General features: G+C 36.1%; 1 protein-coding gene and 1 pseudogene across 13 annotated transcripts in view; one reads left to right on the forward strand and one right to left on the reverse strand.

Moving 5' to 3' along the window:
- Gpc5 (glypican 5) overlaps window positions 1–25,900 on the forward strand; it is a 1,453,028-nt gene that overhangs the window by 149,713 nt on the left and 1,277,415 nt on the right. The window lies entirely within an intron of this gene.
- Window positions 5,458–6,914, reverse strand: LOC106010292 (cilia- and flagella-associated protein 45 pseudogene; annotated as a pseudogene).

The raw sequence follows: 25,900 nt of genomic DNA on the forward strand, positions 1-25,900 counted from the left end.
GATCTATTATGTACATGTACTAATTTCACATAGTAAATGAAATCATTATGCATTGCAAACATATACTAATAAAAATAAAAAATTTTAAAAAGGGGAATGTTTACATTAGAAAAACTTTAGCACAATCTAATTGCTCTGGGAAAACAGAAATGTAGTTACAAATACAAAAATACTTGCAATTACTGTTACCAATTTAATTTTCTCTGAGTAGGGAAATAGAAAAATTAAGAGCATAGATGTGAGGAGATTTATGTTTCATTGTTCACTGTGATGATTTTTTTACTTGAGTAAATAAACAGATGTGGAGTAGGATGTTTGGTTGGCGTTACCTCAGGTTTTGTTCTTTTGTTTTTATTTAGTTTCTCATTCTTACCAGGACTTTTAGACCTTAGGTTCAATTACTTAGCTTGGATAAGTGTTAAACAAGATGGTAAACTAATTATAAGTAAATGTTCACTGATTTTTGGTGTTAATGTGCAATTTGCATTTTAAATTAGGGCTCCAATTCCTTGGCACTGTAAGAGTAAATATATCCATTTGAAGGACAAATGAAAATAAAATGAACTTATTTTATGATTTATATATAAGCCCAGAGAGAAATAGCTGAATTTTCAAAGGACTTTACTCAAGAAAAACAGCCCAACAACTTTTTTCTTTGCTTCCTCTTCTGGCTTCTTTCATTCATTATACAGATTCATCAGATTTTGCTGTTTACACTTGCTATCTCCCCTTAGCTTTTCACTTTTTTATTTAAACACAAATGTGAATTTCTACTTTCCTTCTGAAAGTTCTGCTTTTTTCTATTTGTTTACTAGTCATTTCCCAGAGGCATTTCAAATTTGAAAAATGAAAATCAGGTTCTACTTTTAGCGAATACCCATACCTGTTTCTCTTTTTCTAAGATAGAAACCTCTGTGCTTACTTTAAATTCTACTTCTCCCTAACAGCCAGACAATCCTGAAATGCTATTAGTTCTAACTCCCAATAATCTTTCAGCCTGTGGCCACTGCTTAAATTGAGCCATTAGCATTATTCTCCAGGGTTATGCACTAAATGTATAATTGGCCCTCCAGTCTCCAGACTTTTCTGACTCCAGTCTATACTTCATATTACCACGAACTGTGTTCACATTCTCCTGCACCCCCAGAATTATAACTCCCCTTTAAATTATTCATTGCTTCTTGAGAATTTTTGGAATAAATCCACATTGCTAGGTTTGCTGTACATAATATTGAGCATATAATCTAGTTTTACATTGTAGAACCCTGGGTCTAGAAACATGACTTGTGCATCAGTCAGTGCTTACTGGAGAAACAGGTTTAATGCAAGATATACAGATATACTATTTAAGGATTTACAAGATGAGCTTACAGTGGCTGACCACAGAATCAGGTGTGGAAGAGTGGGAAAGGGATGCCTGTGTGCTGGAGATTGGAAAGATCGTCAAAGGCCCGGAGCTCACTGTAGTGTCCTATGTGAGTCCGTATTGAAGGCCGAATGTTCTGCCATGGAAGTCTGAAGGTTCTGCCCTGGAAGACTGAAGATCTGTACTAGAAGCCAGGAGACAACTTCCAAGGTGAAAGGGAAGACTGGAGCTCCTCCAAAGAAACAGAAGCGAGCTTCCTTTTGCTTCCCTTTTATACCATTCAGGCTATAAGCCTATTGGTTGGTGCCACTCACACCCAGGGTGGGTCTTCTGTCCCTTCAGCCACACCCGGAACTATGCTGATGCAATTTAGTTGGCCATTTCTTACTCAAGTTGACACAAATGGTTAATTGTCACAATGTTTTAGGTCATTACCTTTTGTCTTTGAATGTATTGCCTGAAATGATATTTCACTGGACATTTTTACTTCTAGCCTTTTCAAATTCCTATCCTTTTATCAGGATTCTGTTTAGATATCTCTGGGAGACATCCCCAGCATATTTGTTTCACTGTATTTGTTTCTGTAACAATTTTATCATGGCAGAATGGTGTAAAATAACAAAGACATAGTTTCTCGAAATTGAGGAGGTCACAAGCCCAACTTCAAGGCATCAGCAGGACTCTACTTTCTTCAGAGGCTGTAGGGACGATGCCATTCCTTTCTCCTTTTGAAGTCTAGTGCTTCTACGTGATCCATGACCTGTGACTGCCTTTCTTCATCTTGGTCTGTGTCTTCACAGCTTCTTTGTATTGGTAACTTTGCTTCTTATAATTCATTAATTTATTGCAGTTAGGATCTCCCTTGGTAATCCAAGATTTCTCATCTCAAGATCCTTAATTTAATTACAGCTGAAATTGCAAAAGCCTGTTTTCCAAATAAGTTCATTTTTACAGGTTCCAGATAGACATATCTTTTGGGAGGACCACCATTCAACCCACTATACTCACCATACCCACAGTTCATTAATTTAGGTACTTGATGGCCCTTCAGTATTCTCAGTCAATTTTCCTCTGTAATTTCATGATGCTTGGTTCATATCTTTCTTATTATATTGCATCAAATTTATATGTTTACTTCATTCTCATTAGATTCAAAAGTGTTTTGATGGATACTATTTTTTTTTTTGGTATTGGGGATCAAACTCGGGTCCTTGCGCTTGCGTAGCAGGCAGTGAAACCACTGAGCTAAATCCCCAGCCCTGGATACTATTTTATTTATCCTTTCCCATTCCTTGAAAATTAAAACCTCTGACTCATTGTCAACATTACTTCCTGGTGATGATAATTTTTTGTGGCTTAAATAGCAATAAAGATAATTGTGTTAGAGTTCTCTAGAGAAACAGAGCCGGTAAAATAGGCATACATACACATATATCACCCAGTTACGGAGAGCAAGAAATTTCCGAGCTGCCTGCTGCAGAAAGAGAACCAAGAAAGCTACATGTAACTAAGTCCAAGGCTGAGGCAGTCTGTGGCAGAGGACTAGAGGGTAATCATTCGAATCTTAATCGGAATCCAGAAACCTGATGACTGGGAGTGCAAACATTTGAGACAAGTGAAGGTAGATGTCTCAGCTTAAGCAGATCGGTTAGTTCACTCTTCCTCAAACACTTTGTCCTTTTACTCAGGCCCTTGAGGGAGTGGCTGATGCCTACTCACACTGGAGAGGACATGTGCTTCAGTCAGTTCACTAGTTCACATGTTCATCTCTTTGAAAACATCCTGGCAGACATACCCACATTAATGTTTTCCAATTATCTAGGTATCTCTTGGCCCAGTTAACCTGATAGCCATCCTGGTGATCTTTCCAATATGTTAACTTTTTGTCTACTTTATGTCCTTTCTTCTGAAAATCTTGTCCTTTGAGTTCTCTCATCTACTTCATGGATATGTACCTCATTTCTTATCATTATAATTATCTGTCACTGTTGCAGTTTCATTTTCGTCCCAAAACTGTCCTGTCACCGCCACCTGTTTCCCCCCAATGCTTCTCTTGAGAACTACTTCTGCAATGCTTCATTGGCCTCATTTGTTCTATTTCTTTGGGTTGTTTTTGTCAACCACTCATGCACTCATGCCTCTCCTTCCAGTTTTGATTTATTACCAGTCATCATTATCATCATCATCATCATCATCATCATCAGCAGCAGCAGCATTCTCTCTTTTAAATTTGTCGTACTGTCTTTGGTTAAAGCAGAGTCTTCTTGAAGTTTTTCCATATTCCATGAGTATATCAGAACATGACTAGAGAAAAACACACATTGATGTTTGAAATTAATAACTAGATACCCAAAGAGCCCATAAGTCATGCTGTATTTCCCTAATCTACTCACTTTGCCATATTCCCAGGTGTTCATTTTTTGCCTTATTCTCTTTCTTTCTTTCTTTTTTTTTTTGGTACTGGGGATTGAACTTGGGTCCTTGCACCTGCTCTTTCTTAAAAGCATCAATACCACTTCCATCTTTAGTCTCAGTTCATGTCTTTGTTTCCCATTTTACACAGAGAATACAAGCAATCCAAGAGAAACTGCAGAACTCCTCCCCACCATTATCCTCCTGCCAGTTTCTATTATAGTCTACTATCTTTCGAATTGCTATGGATTACCTGACAGTGTCCCCTTTTGTACATAAGATCTGCCCCCTCTCATCTTCTTAAGGAAATTGTTGCCATAATGTCTCCCTTTCTCTTCCATTATTATATTTTCTAATATACTAGTAAACTACTTATATATTAATAAACTCTTACCACCTCAAAAAACCCTTGTTTTGAATATACTTTCCTTAATTGCCACCCCATTTTAGCTTATATTCTTAGAATAAAAGTCTCTAAATGCTGTCTACATTTGCTGTCTACAATTTCTCTCATTCTACTCTTTTGAATCTATTGCAGTAGACTTCTCCTATGTCATCTCAAAGAAGTACCTTTATTAACATCCCTGATAATATCAACATTGTTAAATCCAACAACCAATTTTCTATCTTTATCTTAATTGACTTGTCAACAGCATTTGACAAAGTGATCACTCCTTATTGAAATTTGCTTTTCTTTACTTGAATTCTAGGGCACTGAAGGAGTTTGTGTGTGTGGCTGTGTGTGTGTGCGTGTGTGTGTGTGTGTGTGTGTGTGTTTCTATTTCTTTTTTTTTTTTTTCTATTTCTTTTTGACAGATAGAACTTTGGTCTCTTTTCCTGGTTCTTCCCCATCTCCATGAAAGATAACTCTAAATCGTACAGAGGCTCACTTTTTAATTCTGTTTTTTCATTTTTTCATTTGAGTTCACTTTTCAAGATTACCTCACCTAGTCTTGTGGCTTTAAAATAAAAAACTATCTTATTCTTGGACTTTTATCCCAAACTTCTGACTAATATGTCTAACTGTATACTTAACATCTCTGTTTAAATTTCTAGTAGCTATCTGAGAACCCAAGATGATGTCCTGATCTTACTACTCAGATTTGCTTTTTTGAAAGTATTGCCCAACTCACTGGGTGGAAATTCTAGTCTTGATGCACGCTTGATGACTGCTTTTTCTTATACTGTACCTAATGTGAACACATGCTGGCTACACTCTAAATGTATCTGCAGTCTGGCCATGTTGCATCCTTTCTGCAGCTACTGGACCAATCAAGCCACTGTGTGTGTGTGTGTGTGTGTGTGTGTGTGTGTGTGTGTGTTTGTGTTTTGATTTTATACGATGTTGACTGATTTCACTATTTCTGTTTGTGTCCCTGCAGGATCCTTGACAGTGTCAAAGGGGGCCCTGTGGAAAGATCAGATCATGCCTCTTATCTGCTCAAAGCTATGCAGTGGCTTCCGTTTCACAGGCTAGAAGTGTTTTGGTGTGACTTAGGAGCTCTGCTCAGCCAGCTGTGTCTCTGGTGCTACCCATTCCTTCTCTTCTACCTTTTTTTCCCTAGAGAAGTAGAAGAGATTTAATCTGTAACTATGAAATGTCTAGATTAGCAGCAATTATGGACACCCAGAGACTGGGCAGAGTCTGTCCCTGAAGGCTCTGCCTTCAGTTCACAGAGTCACTGGCCGGATGTTAGCTTGCGTTCGGCCTCCATGCAGTACTTCTCAGGAAGGGCAGAGGATCTCAGCTCTTCTTCAAGTTTCTTCTTGATGTCGTCAATGTGCTTCTGGCGCTACTGGGCCTCCTCTTCGAGTGGCCGGCCCTCCTCGAAGGTGGCAGTCCGGTTCTACACCTGCTTCTGCTGGTTCTCACGCACCTGGTGCGGGAGCTCCTCCGCAGGCGGCAAGCGCCTGTGGCCACCTTCTCCCCCTCCAGCTGCTCCTTCTCAGTCTGCTTTCTGTGTGCCCGGAGAATCCACTGAGACTCATCCTGGTCCCGCTGCACCCAACAGCCAGATTGTGCGCCTTGAAAGCCACCTGTTCCAGCCGACTTTTCTGCAGCTTAGCACCGGTTTCCATCTTCTGTGCGTTTTCCTTTTCCTTTCTGTGCCCCTCTCGGTCTGCAATCTCTTGGTTGTGCTTGGCTAGAAAGGCATCCTGTTCTGCCTGGTAATCCTCACAGGTGGGCGATCTCCTCTTTTTCTCTCCTGCTCAGCATCAAACTCTGCTTCTCAAGCCATCTTCTTGGTGAACTCCATCACCATCTGGTCTGCCAGCTTCTCCTCAGCCAGCAGCTGTGCTTTCTGCCTTTGGGTTTCGTCATTAGTGTGCTTAAGCTCTGCCTGCGTCTTCAGCCTTTGCTGCTGTCTCTGTTGCAGGTGGATCCTCCTCGTGGAGCTGCTCGTGACCTCCAGCATCTGCTCCTTCTCCTGCTCCGGTGCTCCGCAAGCAGTGAGCGCTCCTCTTGGTTTGTTGCCATCTACTCCACAATGTGCCATCATCCTCGTATTCTTTTCTCCCTCCTCTTCCTCTCCAGCTGCTCCTGCCTTAGAATGGATTTCTGCTTCTCCACTTCCATCATCTGATCCAACCGCAGTTCCTCTGGATCCAGCTCTTTTTATATCTGCTGCTTCTCTGGGATTTGGACTTCCCGGATGGCCTGGCACTTGGCATTGAGGATCATCTCGTTTAAGTCCTTGAGCTCCTCTTCCTGCTCCATGCACAGCTTGCTGGCTCTCTGCAAGAGGTCCTGGGCCTGCTCCTTGGCCTCCCCCTCCAGGTCACTGAGCTTCTTGTTCTTCCTTGCCCTTTCCTTCTGTTTCATGATCTTGCTTTTGCGTGTGATCACTGCATCCCTGACACCTCCAAAGGGGCGCTCGTCCACCTCAGAGCTCATAGCTTTGGTCCGCTAGCAAGTTCTATTTTGTGCTCTATTGGAAGCAGTAGAAGAGGTGCTCAGGATACCCTTTGCTTAGCGGCTGGAGCCTGCATGCAGTCCAGGACTCAGCACTAGGCCAACACCCTCCACCCTCCAGCGCAGGCTAAGAAGCTTCCCACTTTGTCAATTGTTTTTGCAACTGTGATCTTCTGAGTCCAAATTACTTTATTGATTAAGTTCCCCACTCCCTCACATCTGTTTTTCTCCTAGTAGTCATTGCTCTATTTATTTTTTCATTCATATATATATATATATATATATATATATATATGCAATTAGTATACCTTCCCCCCGTCCTCTAGGTTGTTTTTTTAAAAAAAAGATATTAAAGCCAATAATGGTCCTTTATGGAACAGTACTTGTTACAACCACTAAGAGAGATGTATGGCCATTAATAATTATACTTAACAGTTTTATACATAGATCTAGCTTTGAGTCATTTTAATCGTATTTCTGTCCAAACAAACTTGATTTAAAATCTTTCTGTGGGTTATTATGTGTCAGATATCTTACTGAAGTCAGTAGTTTATGCTTCTGATCATTATTATTTTTTATTTTACCAGTGAATTTTCTACTACAAAGACAAAAAGCCATCAAATTAGTCTGGCCTGGAAATTTTGTTAGTTCCTGTATAGTTCTCTAAATTATGCTTCATTATTTCTGTACTCGTTCTAATACCTCTAGGAGGAGTAACAATTTTTTAGTTGTTTTAAATATCCCTTCTTTTCTTCATGGTCTTAACTCATCTATTCATTGCATTTAGCTTGATTTTATAATTGAGGCATACACTAGGTCTCTTAACCATGTGGAAATTAATTTGCATCAGTTAGTCCCAAAAAAACTATAGCATTTCTCATTAGGTAGCATATATTGAGGAAAGAATGGAAAGGAGTGTAGGGAATTAGAAATGTTCACTGCAAGGAAGATAGGGGAATAGTTTTGGGGTCATTGTTGGTGCTCATCATTTTCAGAATTCCTAAAGACATGAATTGAGTCTATTTGAAGTAAAATGGGTATGTTATTTGTGTCATTTCTTCCAATTTTAATTGTATTCCTCTGTGTAACATTCACCAATGACTAATTGCACATACACTTACTGTATATTCATACATCTTGCTAGGGCTTTTAGACTCTTTTCCGCTCTAGTAATGCTGTGTCACACAAACTCCTGTTTTAGGGCTATGTCTTCTCATTCTTCAGGTGTTGGCTTAAACATCGTTTTTTCCCCCACAGATCCATTTAAATCCTTTTTTTTTGTTTTACATCCTTGTCGTTTTTACATTTTTATAAATATATTGCGCTTATTACCTTATTTTTTTCCTGTTGTCTCTAGGAAATTTTAAGTTGTTGACTGGATGTATGAATGAATAAAACAAAAACAGAGCAGCCTGCCTGAGGGGCAGGGAACTGTTTGAGAGTGATTAAGAGGGGGAGTGGGCTGTGGTCTCGTGGTGGCTTGTGTGAGAAGTGGAAGGCAAGGGTTGGACACGAGTGGGCTCTGAACTGGATGTCGGACAGCTGGGGCTATGTGGAGGTGAAGGTCAAAACTACAGGATGGGGAATGTTTTTAAGTATGGTAGTCAAATAATCATATTTACATGTGTTACTGTACTGTACTGTGTTTATTTTATTTTGGCACTGAGTATTAGACCCAGGGCTTTCTCCTTGAGCTACATCCCCAGCATTTCATCTTTTTACTACTTTTTTGTTTTTTAAGTTTCTGAGACATGGTTTCACTAAGATGATCAAGCTGGCCTCAACACTGCAATCCTCCTGCCTCAGCTTCTCAGAGCGGTAGGATTTCAACTCTACACCATCATGCCTGGTTATATTTTTAAAACAGTAACTGTTAGGAGGGTAGAGGATGAATGAAAGGTGAACAGTCTAGTTATAGTGGAGTCATTACAAAACTGCTGCAGGCTTTCCTGTGATTCATGAATGGAGTTTGGAGAGTTGCAGAGGAAATGAAAAGAAATGGGGACAAAGGTGATTACTTCCAGGTTGAATTGGGTGGATGTGGACATTGTTATGCAATGGTCTGTGCAAAAGGGCGAACAAGTCCGGGAGGGCTTTGGATTCCTCCTCGGGGAGGGGAGCAGATGCTTGTTACTATCTAAGATTAGGGACAGGATATTAAGCACAGTGAGTTCAGGTTTGGTACAGTTGAATTTGATGCATCAATGTTCTGTTATTATGTTCAAAAAATAATATGTGTTTATATCTTGGGAGACAAAAATGTGAGTCCTGACAAGGAAATAAGCATCGAAACAAATGAGGATAAGTGTGAAATGCGAAGAAAAGTGAAGGGTGAAACTTAGATTATAGAAAGAGAAACACCAGGGTTTTTTCTTATGAGTCTCTAACTGCTGCTTCTTAGTCAGTTTGGCCATATTTTTCTCACTCAATATGTCTTAAAAATTAAGCATTCATTAACATATGATTTTATCATTTTTCTGTCAATTTTTTTTGCACATGGCTCACAGTTGCTTTGATTTTTTTTTTCTAGTAACTCTAGATTCCCTTCTGCTGAGCCATGTAAGCCACAGTGGCTTGATGTGGGTTTGTTTTGCGTCTCAGTGCTGTTTGGTTGCTTCTTTCTTCTGTCAGACTTGTCACCACCTTTCAAGGCAGCCCTATGGGGGTGAAGCAGCTTTGTCCCCACTCTTTAGGTTGATCCCTCCCAACACCCCAATCTAAAATAATCCCCTTCTGTTTCATCAGCTTGCATAATTTTCTGTATAAAAATTACCATTATCTGATATTTTTCATGTGTTTGTTTACTTACTGTCTGTATAGAGTGTGGGCTCCGTGTAGCAGTCACTAATTGGTGGTGGATTCTGAACTCTTTTTGGCTTCGTTTGTGCTTGTTTTCTCATCCAGGAAACTTCCTGAGGTTTCCTCTTGAGTCTTGTCCTCATTTCCCTGCAGTTCTTTGCTTAAGCACAGGTTTATCACACAAGCTTTTTCTGCCTCTCCTATATCAAATGGGCTCTTACTTCCACTCAGTACTATTTTTAATCTCTCATTTTATTTTGTAACAGCATATTTTTATATGTTTATTTTCTCTTGCCATTAGAATGGAAATTCTTGATGATGGGGACTTTGTTTTCTTCACAAATATGTCCTTAGAAGTCAGGAAGGCTTCTTACATGTAGCATTTGCTTAATTAATATTTGATGGATAACTAGTAGAATATATAGAAATACAGGAGTGTCTTTTCACAGGCAAGAGCCTTGGTCTGCCAATGTGGCCACCTGATTTTTCCTACTGGTGAGTTTCCACTTACAATCTATCAGAAACATACAAGATGGGTATTTAAGGAGAACCCACATGGAAGAAAAATACAGAATACTCAGTTAAATTGGAATTTCAGAAAAACAACAAATATTTTATTCATAAATATGGTGCATGGCTGAGTTATATAGTTTGTATAGCTCACTTCCTGTTGGTGCCATTTAGGGATTGTCTTTGGAGCTGAATAGTAACAGACCTCATTGGACAAACCTGGGGCTTTTATTTATTTATCAGTTGATTATCTGGTGATCTTGTGTATTCAAAAAATTAGTGGACTTGATTTCTTTGTTTCTGGTTCATGTTATATTCAAATAAATACAGCCACAGATATGTTTGTATGTGTGTGTGTCTGTGTTTGGATTGAACATAGGGCCTCTAACATGCTAAGCATGCAATGTACCACTAGCTATATTCCACAGGCCTCAGCTACAGATTTTTTTAAAATCTAGACATTGCACTGCAGATTCAGTGTTTCTCCTTTAACATCAGACCTTCATCTGTTAGCTTTTAGTTTAACATCCTCTGTCCTGAAGTAATTATTAACAGTAGCTTCTTTGGGAGAGAGGGGGAACTCAATGCTCAATTCCATTTCCCTTATTTGGCTTTTCCTTTTGTTTAAAGAGATGACTTAAAGGGGATACAGATGGGAGCATTGGAGGGAGGGAGCAGTGTTATCTCCTAATAAGATCTCCTCTGCCTCCTTTTGCTTTGTTTATGGTAGGAAAATCAGAAAAGAAGCTCAGAACCACAGTTTCAAGATATTTAAGAAGTGGCTCAGAAATAACTCTACATATCAGCCATATGTATAAAACAAAGCTACATCTCTACATGCTAGTACCACCCCACACCCCCAGCTTCTTCACTGGTGACTGCCACCATTCACGGAACACCAACAGCATAGCAGTTGTGTGCTCCGTACTTCTCATATTAAGCTCTTACACCCATTTTACAAACAAGAAAAACCAGACACAGTCCTGAAAAGTTTCATTATTCAACAAAAATGACTTAAAATAAATCAACAAAACTTCCAAGCCAAGAATTTAAGGAAATAGTACTGAAGTATAGGTAAAGTAGGAAGAATAAAGAGTGATAAAAGTAGAAACTAATTAGAAGAAAATCAACATACTTGAAATAATTACTATACATGCTTCATTAAAAAATAAAGGGATAAAATTTAGTGTCAGATAATCTGAACATGAGAAATTAATAAAAGAATGTGAACATATCCATAGGTACTGTAGAGCTTTTTTCCAGTTTTTCACTAAAATTTTTAAAAAACGTGAACTACCAGAAATCAACTCAAAGAAAACATCATGAAAAACTCTGCAATGCCATGACAAAATTGACCAAGAATACCATTTGTCTTTAAGCTCTGTGCTTTCCCCAAACAAGCATATTAAAGACTTAGCAGACATAGATGAATTTATGAAAAATTTTTTAGATGGTTATGAGGCAAATATTTACATTAATAATTAGGCCATTTGTATCTCTCAAATGACCAGTACTGTTGAACATTTTTTCATGTTTATTTGCTGTTTCTACTTTATCTGAGAAATGTCTGTTCATTTCAGATACCTATTTTTGGACTGGGTCTTTAAATTTGGGAAGTCTGATTTTTTTACATTCTTTGTACTATTCTAGATAGTAGACCTTTGTCTGAGGAACAGCAGGTGAAAATTTTTTCCCACTCTCTGGGTTGTCTCTTCCCTCTGTTGGTGGTTTCTCTTGCTGTGCAGAAGGTTCTTTTTGGTACCAGGGATCGAACTCAGGACATTGCGTTTGCAAGGCAGGAGTGGTGCCACCCAGCTAAATCCCAGGCCCTGAAGCTTTTTAATAAGATGAGATCCCAGTTGTTAATTCTTTGTGTTAGTTCCCATGCGACTGAGGTTTTGTTCATTAAATATTTTCCTATGCAGATGTCTTCAAGAGTTCTACCTGACCTATCTTCTAGCAGATTTACTGTTTCTGTTTTAATATTTAGATCTTTGATTCATTTTTATTTTAGTTTAATGATGATGAGAGATAGGAGTCTACTTTTAATTTTTGGCAAATTGAAACCCAGTTCTTCCAGCGCCATTTATTAAAGAGGCTATCTTTTCTCCAGTGAGGGTTGAGATTCCACCTCATTCCAGATAGAATGGCTGCTGTCAAGAAATCAACCAATAACAAATGCTGGCGGGGCTGTGGGGAAAATGGAACCCTTCTCCACTGTTGGTGGGAGTGCAGACTGGTGTAACCACTGTGAAAATCAGTATGGAGATACCTCAAAGAACTAGGGCTAGAGGTCCCATTTGACCCAGCTATTCCCCTGCTGAGTATCTTCCCAAAAGAATTAAAAGCAGCATACCACAGTGATATATGTGCACCCATGTTTATAGTGGTACAGTCTGTAATAGCTAAAACTTGGAAACAACCCAAATGCCCATCAACTGGTGAATGGATAAATCAGATATGGGTTTTTAAAATAAAATAGAGTATTACTCTGCCATAAAGAATGACAAACTAGAGACATTTATAGCTAAATGGATGTGTATTGAAGCCATACTCCTGTGTGAAATAAATAGGACACACGTGTAAATACCAAATAATTTCTCTGATGTGAGAAATTGAAAATGTAAAGGAGGACCAAAATGTATAATAGATAATGTGAAATAGGAAGCAAAGGTTCAAAGAGGAAGGGGAAGTAAGGGGGGTTGGGGAAAGGAAAGAAAGGAAAGGAAAAATATGAGAAAAGAAAAAAATGGAAGCAAAGATTTTGTTAATAGGGAGGGGTGGAGGGATAGAAGGGAGGGAAGGGGAATGGGAAAAAACAAGAACTAAGATATATCTGTACAAGTACAAATCCCCAGGGATGAATGTGATCACAATGTATACCTAAAATGTACCACTAAACTTAATTTAAAAAACAATTAAGCCATCTTAGTGCAGTGAGGAAGTAGGCTTCTCAAGTACCATATTTTCAGACTCAAAAATTTGACAGAGAATCTATGGGGGCCTAGTTATTATATTGATATAAAGTTACATAAGTAAGAAAAATTACAATTAGTTGGACTTATTTCAGGATAACTAGAACAGTTCAATACTATGAAATCTATCAATAACCATCATAAATAAAAGAAATATTATCAATATGTTAGAAAAAGTTTATAAAAGTTAACTTCAGATTCTTTACAGTGAGATGATATTTCTTCAAATTTATTTTTAAAAAATTATATATCTCTGAAATGAACAGAAAACAGGGCAGGCATTTTTTGTAACTACCTCCTAAATTTTTTGAAAATGCAGAGTATGAAAAGATATTCCTTTGTTGGAGTTATATAATCCAAAGTTGCTTATGAGCTTAGCTTGTAATGTGAAATGTCAAAAGTATTTTCATTAGAGTCAAGAATAATACCAGGAATCACACAATCACTCTTCATTAATAGCATTGTTCTCTAAATAATAAATATGACTGGGTAAATAAATTGATACTTTAGTTATTGAACGGAGAATTACTGACTTATAATGGTATTGTAATAAAACCAAATAATCAGAAATAATGCAGAATGTAGTCAGATATTAACATTTTATATAATAATCACTTGGAAATTTAAAACACATGATAAAGAATTTTATGCAAAGTGGTAGATAGGGTGTCATTAGTAATAAATATAATGGAACAGATAGATCTAAACTTAACCTGTAAACATGCATTAGAAAAAAATCACTGGTAAGATCAGTGTTAATAATCTTGCCCTAATAGATATTGAAGGTTCTTATACATAATCAAAACAATGTAACAAGAGTTTAGAATTGTGAGATATTTCAGGTGAAAAACAAGAAGAAAATAGAAACACTCAAGAAAATATGCAATAATAATTGGATGGTCGAGCTTAACTCTTGAGATAATTAAATATAATTGACCTGAATCAATCCAATTCTGTCATCTCTGGAAATTCAAGGCCCTTCCCTCAGGCTAGTGGTGGGGACATTTATTCTCTGGCCCTCCTCCATAGTATCTGGACTTTGAACTTCTGTTTGCTGAGCCCTAGCAGACCTTATGTAAAACACAACTCCTTGTTGAGTTTCACAAAGTAAAAATCAAAACCAGGGAGCCAGTCAAACCTATTCTAAGCTAGTTGCCTCTCCTTGCTGTTTTCATATCCCACCATTTCATTAACCTCCCTTACCTGCTCTTGTCTCTCCTCTTAGTCTTTGCTAGTCAACTTTTAAAAAAATTTCCCTCACTGTCATTTTAGCAGAATGTGTAGACGAGATCCAATAAATTTACAGATGTAAGGTATCATTCTAATTGGAAATCTCCTCCCCAGTAACTACTTTTGGAACAAGTGATATGATATTTTTAAGATGCTCTCATCCTTTAAAATTCAGTTTTTTAAATTAAATCTTAGAGAATATAAAGGTTTTAAGCAGTTCAAAGTGCTAACATGTATTTTATTCTTTCAAGATAGGATGTATTATGAAACATGGGAGTTAATATTTTTGCATTTATTTTATGAAATGTGGGCTTTGCATAGCTTCCCTAATTTAAAACTTCACAGGAACTATGTGAGTGAAAATTAAGGATTGGAAAAGCTAATGACTTTGCTGAGATCAAGTAAAGAAATAGCATATTGGTCTTTGATTCTCAAGCCTATCTTTAATTGCATTCCATTTTCTCTTAGGAGCTAACTTTTACTTTTTAGAAATGACTGCTTTGTTAATTTAAACAGAATTTCATAAATATAATTATGAACAAAAAAGATGACCATAAAAATGAGAATAAAATCAAAAGTGCAACTAGTAATCCTGTTGTTATACTATCACTTTCATCTTCTTCATGTAATGTTCTAAGTCATTAAGCTTACTCTCTTGTTTCTATGGACTTTAATAGTGAGTTTCCCTATTGAATCGCAGTGTGGTCTGGTTTCTCAATATTTTATCTGGATTTTCCGTTCCTTTTCATATTAACAGGGTATTGCCAGATATTACAAAATTTCTTAAAATTCTGAAAGCGCAAAAGAGCTATATGCCAATAAACTCTTTGAGTTTATGGATAATGTAGAAACAAAGCAGTTTACAAAGGCATAAATAAAAATTGTTTCCATAGACATTGGAAGCATTTTACATACCAGAGTGTTTGAGAAAGACATAAATATTTAAGCAAAGTTACAGAACAAATGATTTTTTAAAATCTTTAAAAAGTATTTAAAGTAACAATACCTGAATATTATAAATTTTAAAATGTTACTGACTATGGGTTACTTTTATTTATAATTTGGATTGTAAATATAATATGCATATTTTCTCCTTATTGATATTTGTTTATTATAGCTAATTATCTGAATAGGAATTTGAAGACCATTATTAAAACAAAACGTCAACTGTAATGAAAAATACAGCAAATGGTATAGAAAATGCAAGTTGCATCGTCTCTTCATTCCCACCCACAATCCTGACCTAACTGGTTGGTGTCTTGGTATGCTTGGCTAGTCTGTGGTGCCCAGGTATTTGGTAAACACCAGTCTTGCTTTGAAGGTGTTTTTCAGCATGTTATTGCATTTAAATCGGTGAACTTAATAATGCATAGTTCCCTTCATGATGTGGTTGTGCTTCCTCTGATTAGTTGAAAGCATGAAGGGAGAAGGACTGAGACCACAAAGGAAGAAGAAAGCCTCCCTGCAGGCTACCTTTGGAATTATGACTGCACCCCCTCTTCTTTGGGTCCCCAGCCTGCAGACCTGCCTTACAGATTTCAGTCTTGCCAGCCCTCACAGTTCCATGAACCGATTCCTTAAAATAAATTCCTCTCATGTATATTCTACCTTGTTGCTTTTGTTTCTCTAGAGAACCCTAACTGGTGCATATAGCTTATTTTTAAACAAAAATAAAATAAACCTATCAAATCTTGGCAAACCAGAGTAGTTTAACAGACACATAGCAAATTAACAATGTTCTATAGAATTGGTGATTTGGTGTTTTTGGATACCTGTCCAAGAATAACCAGAAATAATTATAGTTTAATGATTGTTTAGAGATTTGGATATTTAAAATGGCTTTGATAATCTAGTTTCAAATTCAAAAGTTACATTTATATGTAGTAACAGATAACTCTTTAAATGATAGTCTCATGGAGATTCAAAGTAAAATCTCCTTGATGATTACATTTTCCTTCCTGATAGGGAGCAAGGCCAAACCACTTGTTTACATTTGATGTCTGCCCTGATGTTTATCTTGTATTCTTCTTCACACAAATAAACAAAAGTGGCTTGGTTTCTAAAATTTCCAGGCTGGCATTGTTTTATAAAAATTAAAATTAATTCAGGAAAATTAATGGAAAGCGTTTTTACAATGGAAACCATGGTGGAATTTCTCTGCTTTGCATTTAAGTTCCACAATATTGAATGTTGTTCTAGGAATTGAAGTTGAGCTAACTTCTGGAATGGGAGAGAAATACATACTGAAGAGCACTTCTGTGCTGTTTGTAAATACCTAGTTAAATACAAGAACCATCACATTGTTAGAAAAAAATGCTATCTCTTTCCCACTTTTCTTCTTTGGTTACAATTTTCTTATCAGCCCAGAGCGTTTCTTATATATTTTTGTCTATAACAATGACATTAACTTAAATACCTACATACAGTTAAATGAATCAAATATGGATTTCCTCTATACTCATGATTCTTTTGTTAATGGCATACAGTCTTTTTGGTGTAGAATAAAGAAATGTAAAATAAGGATCATACAGTTGAAAATGGCTAATATCAAGTGCCCATGAGAATATGAAGACAAGAGCACCTTTATAAACTGTTAGTGAGAATATAAATTGGTACAGCAGTTGTGGAAAACAGTATGAAGATACCTCAAAAAATTAATAATAGAACTATCGTATGATGCAGCAATCCTACCCCTGGGCACATGTCCAAAAACAATGAAATCAATCTGATGAAGAAAGGCTTGCACTTTCATGTTAAGGTAACATTATTTACAGTAGCTAAGATATGAACTCAATTTAAGTGTCTCTCAGCTGATGATCTGATAAAAAAGTGAGATATATACAAAGGAATGTATTGACTCTTCAAAAAGAAGAAAATTTTGCTATTTGCAATGACATGAGATATATTAATCTAATTTAAAACTAGACAGAAAGTACTGAATGATTTTTATGTGGATTCTGAAAGATAAATATATAGAAGCAGAGGATAGAATAGTGGGTACTAGGGTTAAGCTGGTACTAGGAATGGGAAAACATCAATAAAAGTTAAAATTATGTAGGATGAATACATTCGAGAGATTGAATGTACAGCAAGATGACTATAGTTAATAATTATGTATTTCACATTTGCTGAAAAAGTAGATCTTATGTTTTTTCACTGCACATACACAAATGTAGCTATTTTAGGGCTGTGGGTGCATCTTAGTGGTAGCGTGAGACCCTGAGTTCAATCCCCAGCACCATAAAAATAAAAAAATAAACTTATAAATACTACGAAGTAATACATATGTTAGTTTAATTTAGTAATAATTTCATAATGTTCATGTAAAACAGCATTATACACTTTAAAGGCATGTACTTTTATTAAAAAATAGTGTTCCATGTAATCAAAAAGTTCTTGAGAATTTTAGACAGCTGTATGGTATTCATTAGTTGCATTCTGTTCATTTTCTGGTTAAGGGCTTATTTTTCTTGTGTGTCTAATTTATTTCACTTAACATTATGGTCTCAAGGTATCTCTACTTTCCTACAGCTAATTCAAGTTTATCCTTCTTTATGGCAGACTAGTACTCTACTGTGTATAAATATATTTTTTTATCCATTCATCTGTTGATGGACATGTAAGCCTTTTCAAAGATTTAGCTATTACATATTGTGCTGCTATCAACTTTTGTATGCGTGTATCACTGTAATGTGATATCCTTAACTCTTATGGGAAGATACCTAGAAGGGGAATAGCTGGATTGAATGGCATTTTTATGATTTTTTTTTGTGTGTGTGTATGTGTAATCTCTTTCTATAATGGTTGTATTTAAATTCTCACCAACAGTGTAGAAGTGTTCTTTTTTTCTCCCATAGCTTTTTCAGCGTTTGTGTCTATTTGATTTCTTGATGATAGCCATTCTTTCTGGAGTAAAGTAGAATCTCAGTGTTATTTTCATTTGCATTTCCCTAATGGTCACAGATAGTGAATATTGTTTCATGTGTTTACTGGCTATTTGTACTCCTTCTTCTAAGTGTCTGTTCATTTCAGTTGCCCATTTTTTGATTGGATCATTTATTTTGGGGAGGTCTAATTTTTAAATTGTTTATATATTCTAGATATTAGTTCTCTATCGGAGGAATAGCTGGCAGTTTTCCTCGCCTTCTGTGGGCTGTCTCTTCACTCTGTTGGTGGTTTCCTTTGCTGTGCAGAAGCTGTTCGATTTGGTATAATCACATTTGTTGGTTCTTGGTAATATCTCTTGTGTCATTGGAGTCCAGTTGAGAATGTCTTTGCCTATGTTTATTTCTTCAAGAGTTTTACCTATTTTGTCTTCCAGCAGATTAGATCTTTGATCCATTTTGATTTTAGTTTAGTTCATGGTGACAGATCTGTATTTAGAGTCAGTCTTCAGCATGTGGATAACCAGTTTTCCTAGCACCATTCATTAAAGAGGCTTTTTGCCAGTGTATGTTTTGGCCCTTTTGTCAAAGATCAGATAGCTAACTGTGGCGGGGTTGTTTCTGCATCCTGTATTGTGTTCCATTGATCCACAAGCCTGTTTTTCTTTTTTTCAAAACCACTGTAGCTTTGTAATATAACTTGATGTCTGAGACTGTGATGTCTCCTGTTTTGCTCTTTTGCCCTAGGATGGCTTTTGATATTCTGGATCTCTTCTGGGCCCATATGAATTTTAGGATTATTTTTTCTAGTTCTGTGTGTAATGGTATTGGTATTTTTACTGAGAGTGCATTAAATTTGTTTTGGGGTTTAAAATTGTTTAAATCAGTTTTGGAAATATGACCACTTTTACAATATTGGTTCTATTTATCCAGGAACAGGGGATACCTTTCCATTTCTGATGTTCAACTCCATCTCCTTTTTCAGAGTTTCTTTGTAGAGGTCTTTTTCTTCCTTGGTTAGGTTAATTCCTAAGTATTTAACTTTTCTTGATGTGATTGTGAATGGTATTCTTTTCTTCTTTTCGTTATTTTTCTTCCTTTCAGATTACTTTATTCTGGTCCAGAGCAGGTATATATGAACAGTGCGTGGGTGTTCCACACAGAGATTACTTTTTGCTGCTACTCCTCCAGCCAGGAATCAACTGCTCCCCCTGGGTAACAGGGGCTGACGGCCACTCAGTGAGTAGAGGAGAGAGCATACTCAGTCCTTTCCCGAGTGTTTGCTTATTGTGGTATCTTACACTTAGTAAGAGTGAAATACATAAACAAATACTTGTTTATTTAAATACCTGTTCTCATTTTCATTTAAAAATGTCAAAACAATTGCAATTATATATGTCTACCATATTAGTTATCTTTTAAAAAATCCTCTCGTATTACTCTGGCCCATCGTATTACTCTTGTATGCTTACCATTACTGTCAGATTAAAGTCAGGTATGCAAAAGTAGACATTGAAATTCCTATAGCATAGTACGTTGAATGTCAGAAATGTATTTATTAATATTTATGTACACAGTATCCTCTGGATTTTCCATCTTTCTTTCTCTTCTTGAATGTTACAGGTTGTTTCTGTATCCAGACATGCCTCTTTCATGTGGAAATAATTATTTCAGAGATATAAAGGGATTTTACTTTTTTCCAAAAAATATTAATCATATTCTATCAGTGAAAAGTCTCTCTAGAACATCTTGAGGGATTTGGTAAATTGCGCAATCAATAAAATCAGTAAGGATGTTGTTTGTATGCCAATAATTTATATGCCTTAATTTAAATGTTATTTGGTGCTAAATATTAAAGTCTGTTGGTGGTGTATACCACTCATTATGTTATATATAATTTTGAGAACTTATCAAATAAATGGTTATATTATGTGCTAGCAGCAGCAAGACTTGTGCTTCTGAGACCAGCTTGATTTCTGCCTGAATTCTTGAACTCATGAGTATTTAAAGTTCTAAAGATTTAAAGCTTAATGATGTTACTTGCTTTTTCTTACACCCTATTTTACTAACAGTTATCTGTCTCATTTTTATGGAGATGCGGAATAAAATGAATAAGGCTCCTGGAGTGAGTAGAGGGGAAGGGAGAACTGCACATTGTGTGCCAAGAAATTCAATTACTCAATTGGTGGTGTCTCAATTTCTTTTCAATATAATGCATACTTTTGGTTTAACATACATAGAGTTCTCAGTTCATTTTTTATTTCACTGCAGTTGCTGTAATGTTTTTCTAACAATGTAACGCTTAGAAGTTAACATAAAATTGAGGCTTCCATCAGCAATTTAGGTAAGAGATAGTAAATAGCAATTGACACATAGCTTATAATATTTATAATACAAAAGAGACCTGAATTATTCTGGGTATCAGGTGAAGTGAGACTAAACATTTGTTTTCTACCAAGTAGGATGTAAAATGTTGAATTTCTACAGCTGACCTTCTGCAGGAGAGATAATTAGTAGAGAACCTGGAGGGTTGAGGACATGGTAATGATAAAATGGGTGAGAGAGAGATGGAAAATTTTTCCCCAGCTAAGATGTAAATTTATGGTTCTTGAAAATTTTGGTTCAGAGGGTCAAACTTCCAATGGAATTTAGTTTTCTGGATAAGGGGATGGTGTCGAGACAGAGGAAGGAAAGATTTTTTTGGGGGGTGGGAAGGAAAGATTTTAGTATATAGGTAAGGCACAGTGAAGCTCCTTTTCTAGTTGTATCTTAAAGTCATTAGTTTCCCCAGTGTTTATTAGACCCTCATGGAATGCACGATGCTGGAGCTAGGAATAGAAAGGTGAATTTTGTTTGCTGTAACTTAAAGAAGCTTGTCACTTTTTGGGAAGTGGGAAATGATGAGACAAGAGGAGAGCTGGAACCAGAGGGTCTTCCTCTGCTGAAATACAGAGAAGGCAACACTTATTTCCTCCAGAATGGATAAAGATGGAAATCAGAAATACAGTATTGTTTGAACAACTGCGTAGAGAACGTTAGATTAGAAAAGTTGGAGCCCAGAAATCTAGATTTCATTTTTGCCATTATGGTACTTTATGTGACTGACAAGGAGTTTTGCCTTTCAAAAGGGAACTGCAGAACTTGTCAAATAAATACAAGTCTCCACGTCAGAGGCTGTGACACTTGTCATTTGCAGAATGTTTCTTTGCTTAATGTTGGAGTATTGAAAATAATAATAGCTGATTTTATTATATTTTGGTTATGGTCCATCAGTATAATTAATACACAAAAAGCAAAACCACTTTTTGACATATGACAGGAGACATTGTTTTGTTTAGCTGTGTTTAACCTTTAAGAAAGCTTATGTATTTGTATATTTTATATTTTATTTATATCTGTCAGACCCTCTGAAAAGTTGAGTTTCATTTACCTTTTAATCATTTTAAAGTTATTTAAATGGTATTATATAAACATGTATATGTTAATTGGATGTTTTGAATTTTATTATCTTGAAGGGAAACTAAGGAAGTGGAAATAATATCAGTAATAATTTTTATAAAATTTACAGATTTACTATATATTTTCATTACACCTTGTAATCTTTGTAATAAAGATTTCATTTGCTTTATACATTAGTATTTAATGTTAATGAATAAAACTTCCAAGTTGGTCCTATTCTTAATCCTACTTATCATCTTATCATGAAATATTATATTGAGGGTTGTGTTGAACAATAATTCTTCAGTACCATAATATAGGATAGGTATCTCAGAAATTCTGGTTTGGTAGATTCCACTTAGTAAAATTGCTCACTCTTATGTATGATATTAAATTCCTCCGAATTGTCCCCATTTAGGGAGACATTTTAGAACATTTATCTTCAGTTATTTTGCAACTGTTGGATCTAGCTCTGAAGAATAGCAGTAGAAGGCTGGTGTAAATGAGATAGGCTTCACAATACTTTTGAGTAACAGATTTGATTTACAGCTTAAGTGTAGTTATAACACGTATTTAAAGTCTTATTTTGTGATACTGAAGTTTGCACAGAAATGAATTACAAATAGTGGCTCCTTGTTTTACTCTAAGATAGTTTACTGTTTATTGAATAGTAGTTATTTAGGTCATGCTAAAACCTGAAGTGACTTTATAGTAGTCTTTATGAATAAAGCAAAGATCATAGAAAATATTTTTTCTATAAAGATTCTATTCTAAACTAGTGACTTTCCCTGAGCTACTGAGAGGAAAAGCTATTAGAGAAAAATCCTAGCTTTCTATTTAAAACTCACAAAGGCAGATACTTGTTAGTACAAATGTTGAAAACTGTAACCCTAGGCTTCTTTAGGAACTTGTCCCTCACTCTTGTGGAAGAAAACAGAGCTGCATGTCTCATTATTAGGTATTAGGTACACTTGAAAATGGTAGAGGACAGATGTCTTTATACACTGGCCTTATTCAAAGAATACAAAGAATACCTTTGTCTATATACTTCCCTATCTTGTTCATTGTACAAAAGTAACAGCTTGAGTAAAAACCTTGTGAAGTGTGTGTTAAATAGGAAATGGTAAATGTGTTAAAACTTTAGAGAGTAACTACCTTGGATCTGACTTCTCACTTGCATTCAGGTTTGCTAGACTTTGTCATTCAACTTGTGCTTTCTGATGGGGACTGGTGGGTGAAATGATGTGTTTCATTCTTCCCAAAGGTTTTCAAAGTCTCTTAGAAAAACCTTTGCACTAATAAGGCCAAATGTGTTACTTCCAATGACAGGAATTTGTCATAAAAAATTTTTGCGATACAGCTTACTGAGGATTTTGAATATATTCAAGCAGTTATTCAGTATTTGATGATTTGGCATGAGAATTAGACAAATGATTGTAAGAAACTCAATTAACTGCTTACTGGAAAAATTAAAGAGGGCGAATTAAGAAAATTGACATTTGAGTGAAGAGTGTGATATGATTTTGCCAAAAATCCTGAATATTTATTTTATAGTTGCTATTATTAAAGCTTTGGCTAAAAGTGATTAAATTGCATATGGTCTTGAAGGAGGATAAATTCGGCAGTTGTGTAATCCAAATGCAGGGAGGTGCTCCAAGGTCGATCAACCAAATGATTCTCAATGGAGACAAGCACCAAAGAAACTTATGAACTGTGTTGCTAAATGCAGCCCCCATCTAACTTATTCACTTACATATGTGGTTTCTTGCCGATAAAGTTTCTAATGATCTGAAACTTGTTAAAATTTTGATTTCACATGGCCCTTGGTATACATACATTGACCATTTACATCAATTTTTTTTACAATCTGTTTTGAATGCTTTTTGAATTTTTCTAGGCTTTGGTGAAATTAGTAAGGAACAGAATAGAATGAAATAGCCTTTAGTAAAAGATATCTGATCAATGCAAAGAACAAACTATTCATCAGCACACAAATTATTACTTGAGAATGGAGATATCAGTGCGCGGAGATTCATAATCATATTAGATGGTCGGTATGTGTCGATATTGGAAAGGCAAAATGATTTGTACTGTGATTTGGGGAATGGGAGTTAAGAAGAAAATCATGTAGGTAGATTGAAAATCAGGAACAGATCCAGAAGCTGCAGGGAGAGATGGACATAGGCTGTTGAAAGCATGAGAATAGCCAGGTGTCTTTTCTAAGACATCCCCAATTCTTCCTGTCTTTTCCGATTTCTTTTCATTGATTCTTAAAGGGTGTTATAATCATTCGCCTGGAGAAAACTAGTTGTACTTTAACTGGTATTAATACCTCTATTTTCATTTTCTCCATGGGTCAACTTATATTTTCTGAATAAAATACCCCATAAAGCAATCTGGAATTTAAAATACCTGAATGTCCACGTGCAAACTAGATTTGAAGCTTGTCCCAGGAAACTAAATAATCTAAGTCTTTGACCTTATAGAACAGACCATCATGGGGATGTCATTAGTTAGCAACAGTGAAAATGGTACAGAAGAGAACTTACACGTGGGTCTGTGAACACTATAAAAGGATAAATAAGACAGCCAAGGCCTCCCCCTAGGAACTAAAACTTAGAGAGGTCTGTCAATGCCCTTGAGTAACCTCCATAAATCTTTGTCTAACAACTGCTCAGAGTAGTGGATATTAATTTGGAGATAATTAGGTGCTTGAATTTTGTATATGATTCCAAATTTAAATATTTAGAGCCCCCTAAAACATTTTCCTTCCAACTCTGAATCTGCCGTCAAGAAGAGTGCAGTTAATGAAAATGAGGAAGGGGATATTTCAGGTGAAATAGTCTCCATGCTTTATTATTTTCAATGAAATATGAAGCAGCATTTCTTTTCTGCTGCTCCCCTCCGAGAGTTTACACTGAAGCACAATAATACACTTTTTTTTTTGTTAAAAAGAATAGTCTACCCTGCTGAGCAGTCAAAGCAGCTTTTGTCTTGGAAGGCCATTATAAATAATATATTGGTTGCCTACAGTGGGGATATTTCATGATTATGTATTAAGATTTAAATATAAATTAGCTTAGAAACAACAGAAAGTAATTTTCTATTAGTAAGGTTGAAAACTATATTCTCTACCCTCATAGGTTACAGAAACTCTATGTGTACACATACACACTCACATATAATTAATAAATTAATTGCACATTCATATACATTTTAGTGTATTATTTTATTTTAAATACTCATTGTCTATGAACATCTTAGCAAGTTAACTAAATTCTTTATGCCTCAGCCTTTACATATGTAAAATGGGGACCAAGAGCTTTTATAAGACAACTTGGAGCAGTGCTGTCATGAATTTAGAATTCAATAAATATTAAAGGTTGTGGAAATCCATAGAGTTGCTTTGGTTGAAAATCAAGTTGCTAAAATTAACCATTCACTGTATTGGAATAAATCCTCATAGAGAAATAGAGAGTGACTGAGGGAGTTTCAAAATGTAACTCAGTGGCAACTACTGCAAAACTAGGAATCAGGAGGATTGTGTCATTCTTAATTCCCCCGATGCCCTCATGACCTCTGTCTGATGAACCACTGAATCGTGGCAATTGTATGTCCTAAAATCCCATTTTTCTCTTGCCCCAGGACATGGGACCATCACTTTGTGCCTTGGCCATTGCTGTATCCTCCAGACTCCTACAGTGATATTCTATCTCCAAGACTTCTCACAGGTGGATAGAGTGTTCTTCTCCAAAGCAATTCTAAATATAGCCATTCTCTACTTAAACCCACCAAGTGGCTTTTTATTCACTTTATGAGCAAATCCAAAATCCTTTAAACATCCTGTAATGACTCTGTGAGGCCTTGCAAACCATTTCTTCTTAGAATCCTGTTTATCTTTTCCCATTTGTTCTCTTTCCCCACTATCTCAAGTTTATCACATTCTTTCATACCTCAGGAAAATTGCATGTGCTATTTTTTTTTTAGCCCAGAATTTTTTTCTCTTACTCTCTGGCATTGGCTAGTTGATTTAGGGCTTAGTTGAGATAGCACCCTTTCAACAGAGAGCACATTTATGACATTCTTGATATAATTGAATCACCTTCACTTTGTGCCCTAAACCTACTTCTGTAAGATACAGCTGTCTCCCAAGTAGTCTCTGTTTGCTTAGCAACACCAGATCCTGCTATCTTGTGTTGTATTCAGAAACATGAGGAATGTGTCATGAAGATAGTAATGTGCAATTGCCTTTCCTTTATCTCACAAGAGAGTAGTTCATTTAATATGGTTCTACTTATGCCTGTGAACCACAAGACTAAAAAATATATATCCCTATTCATTTTCCCATTTGACATTTATCATTCAGAAAGTA

This window comes from Heterocephalus glaber, unplaced genomic scaffold (assembly GCF_053883595.1).
Source record: "Heterocephalus glaber isolate CG9 unplaced genomic scaffold, H.glaber_assembly_v1.0 deba00001577, whole genome shotgun sequence".
In the NCBI taxonomy this organism is placed as follows: Eukaryota; Metazoa; Chordata; class Mammalia; order Rodentia; family Bathyergidae; genus Heterocephalus; species Heterocephalus glaber.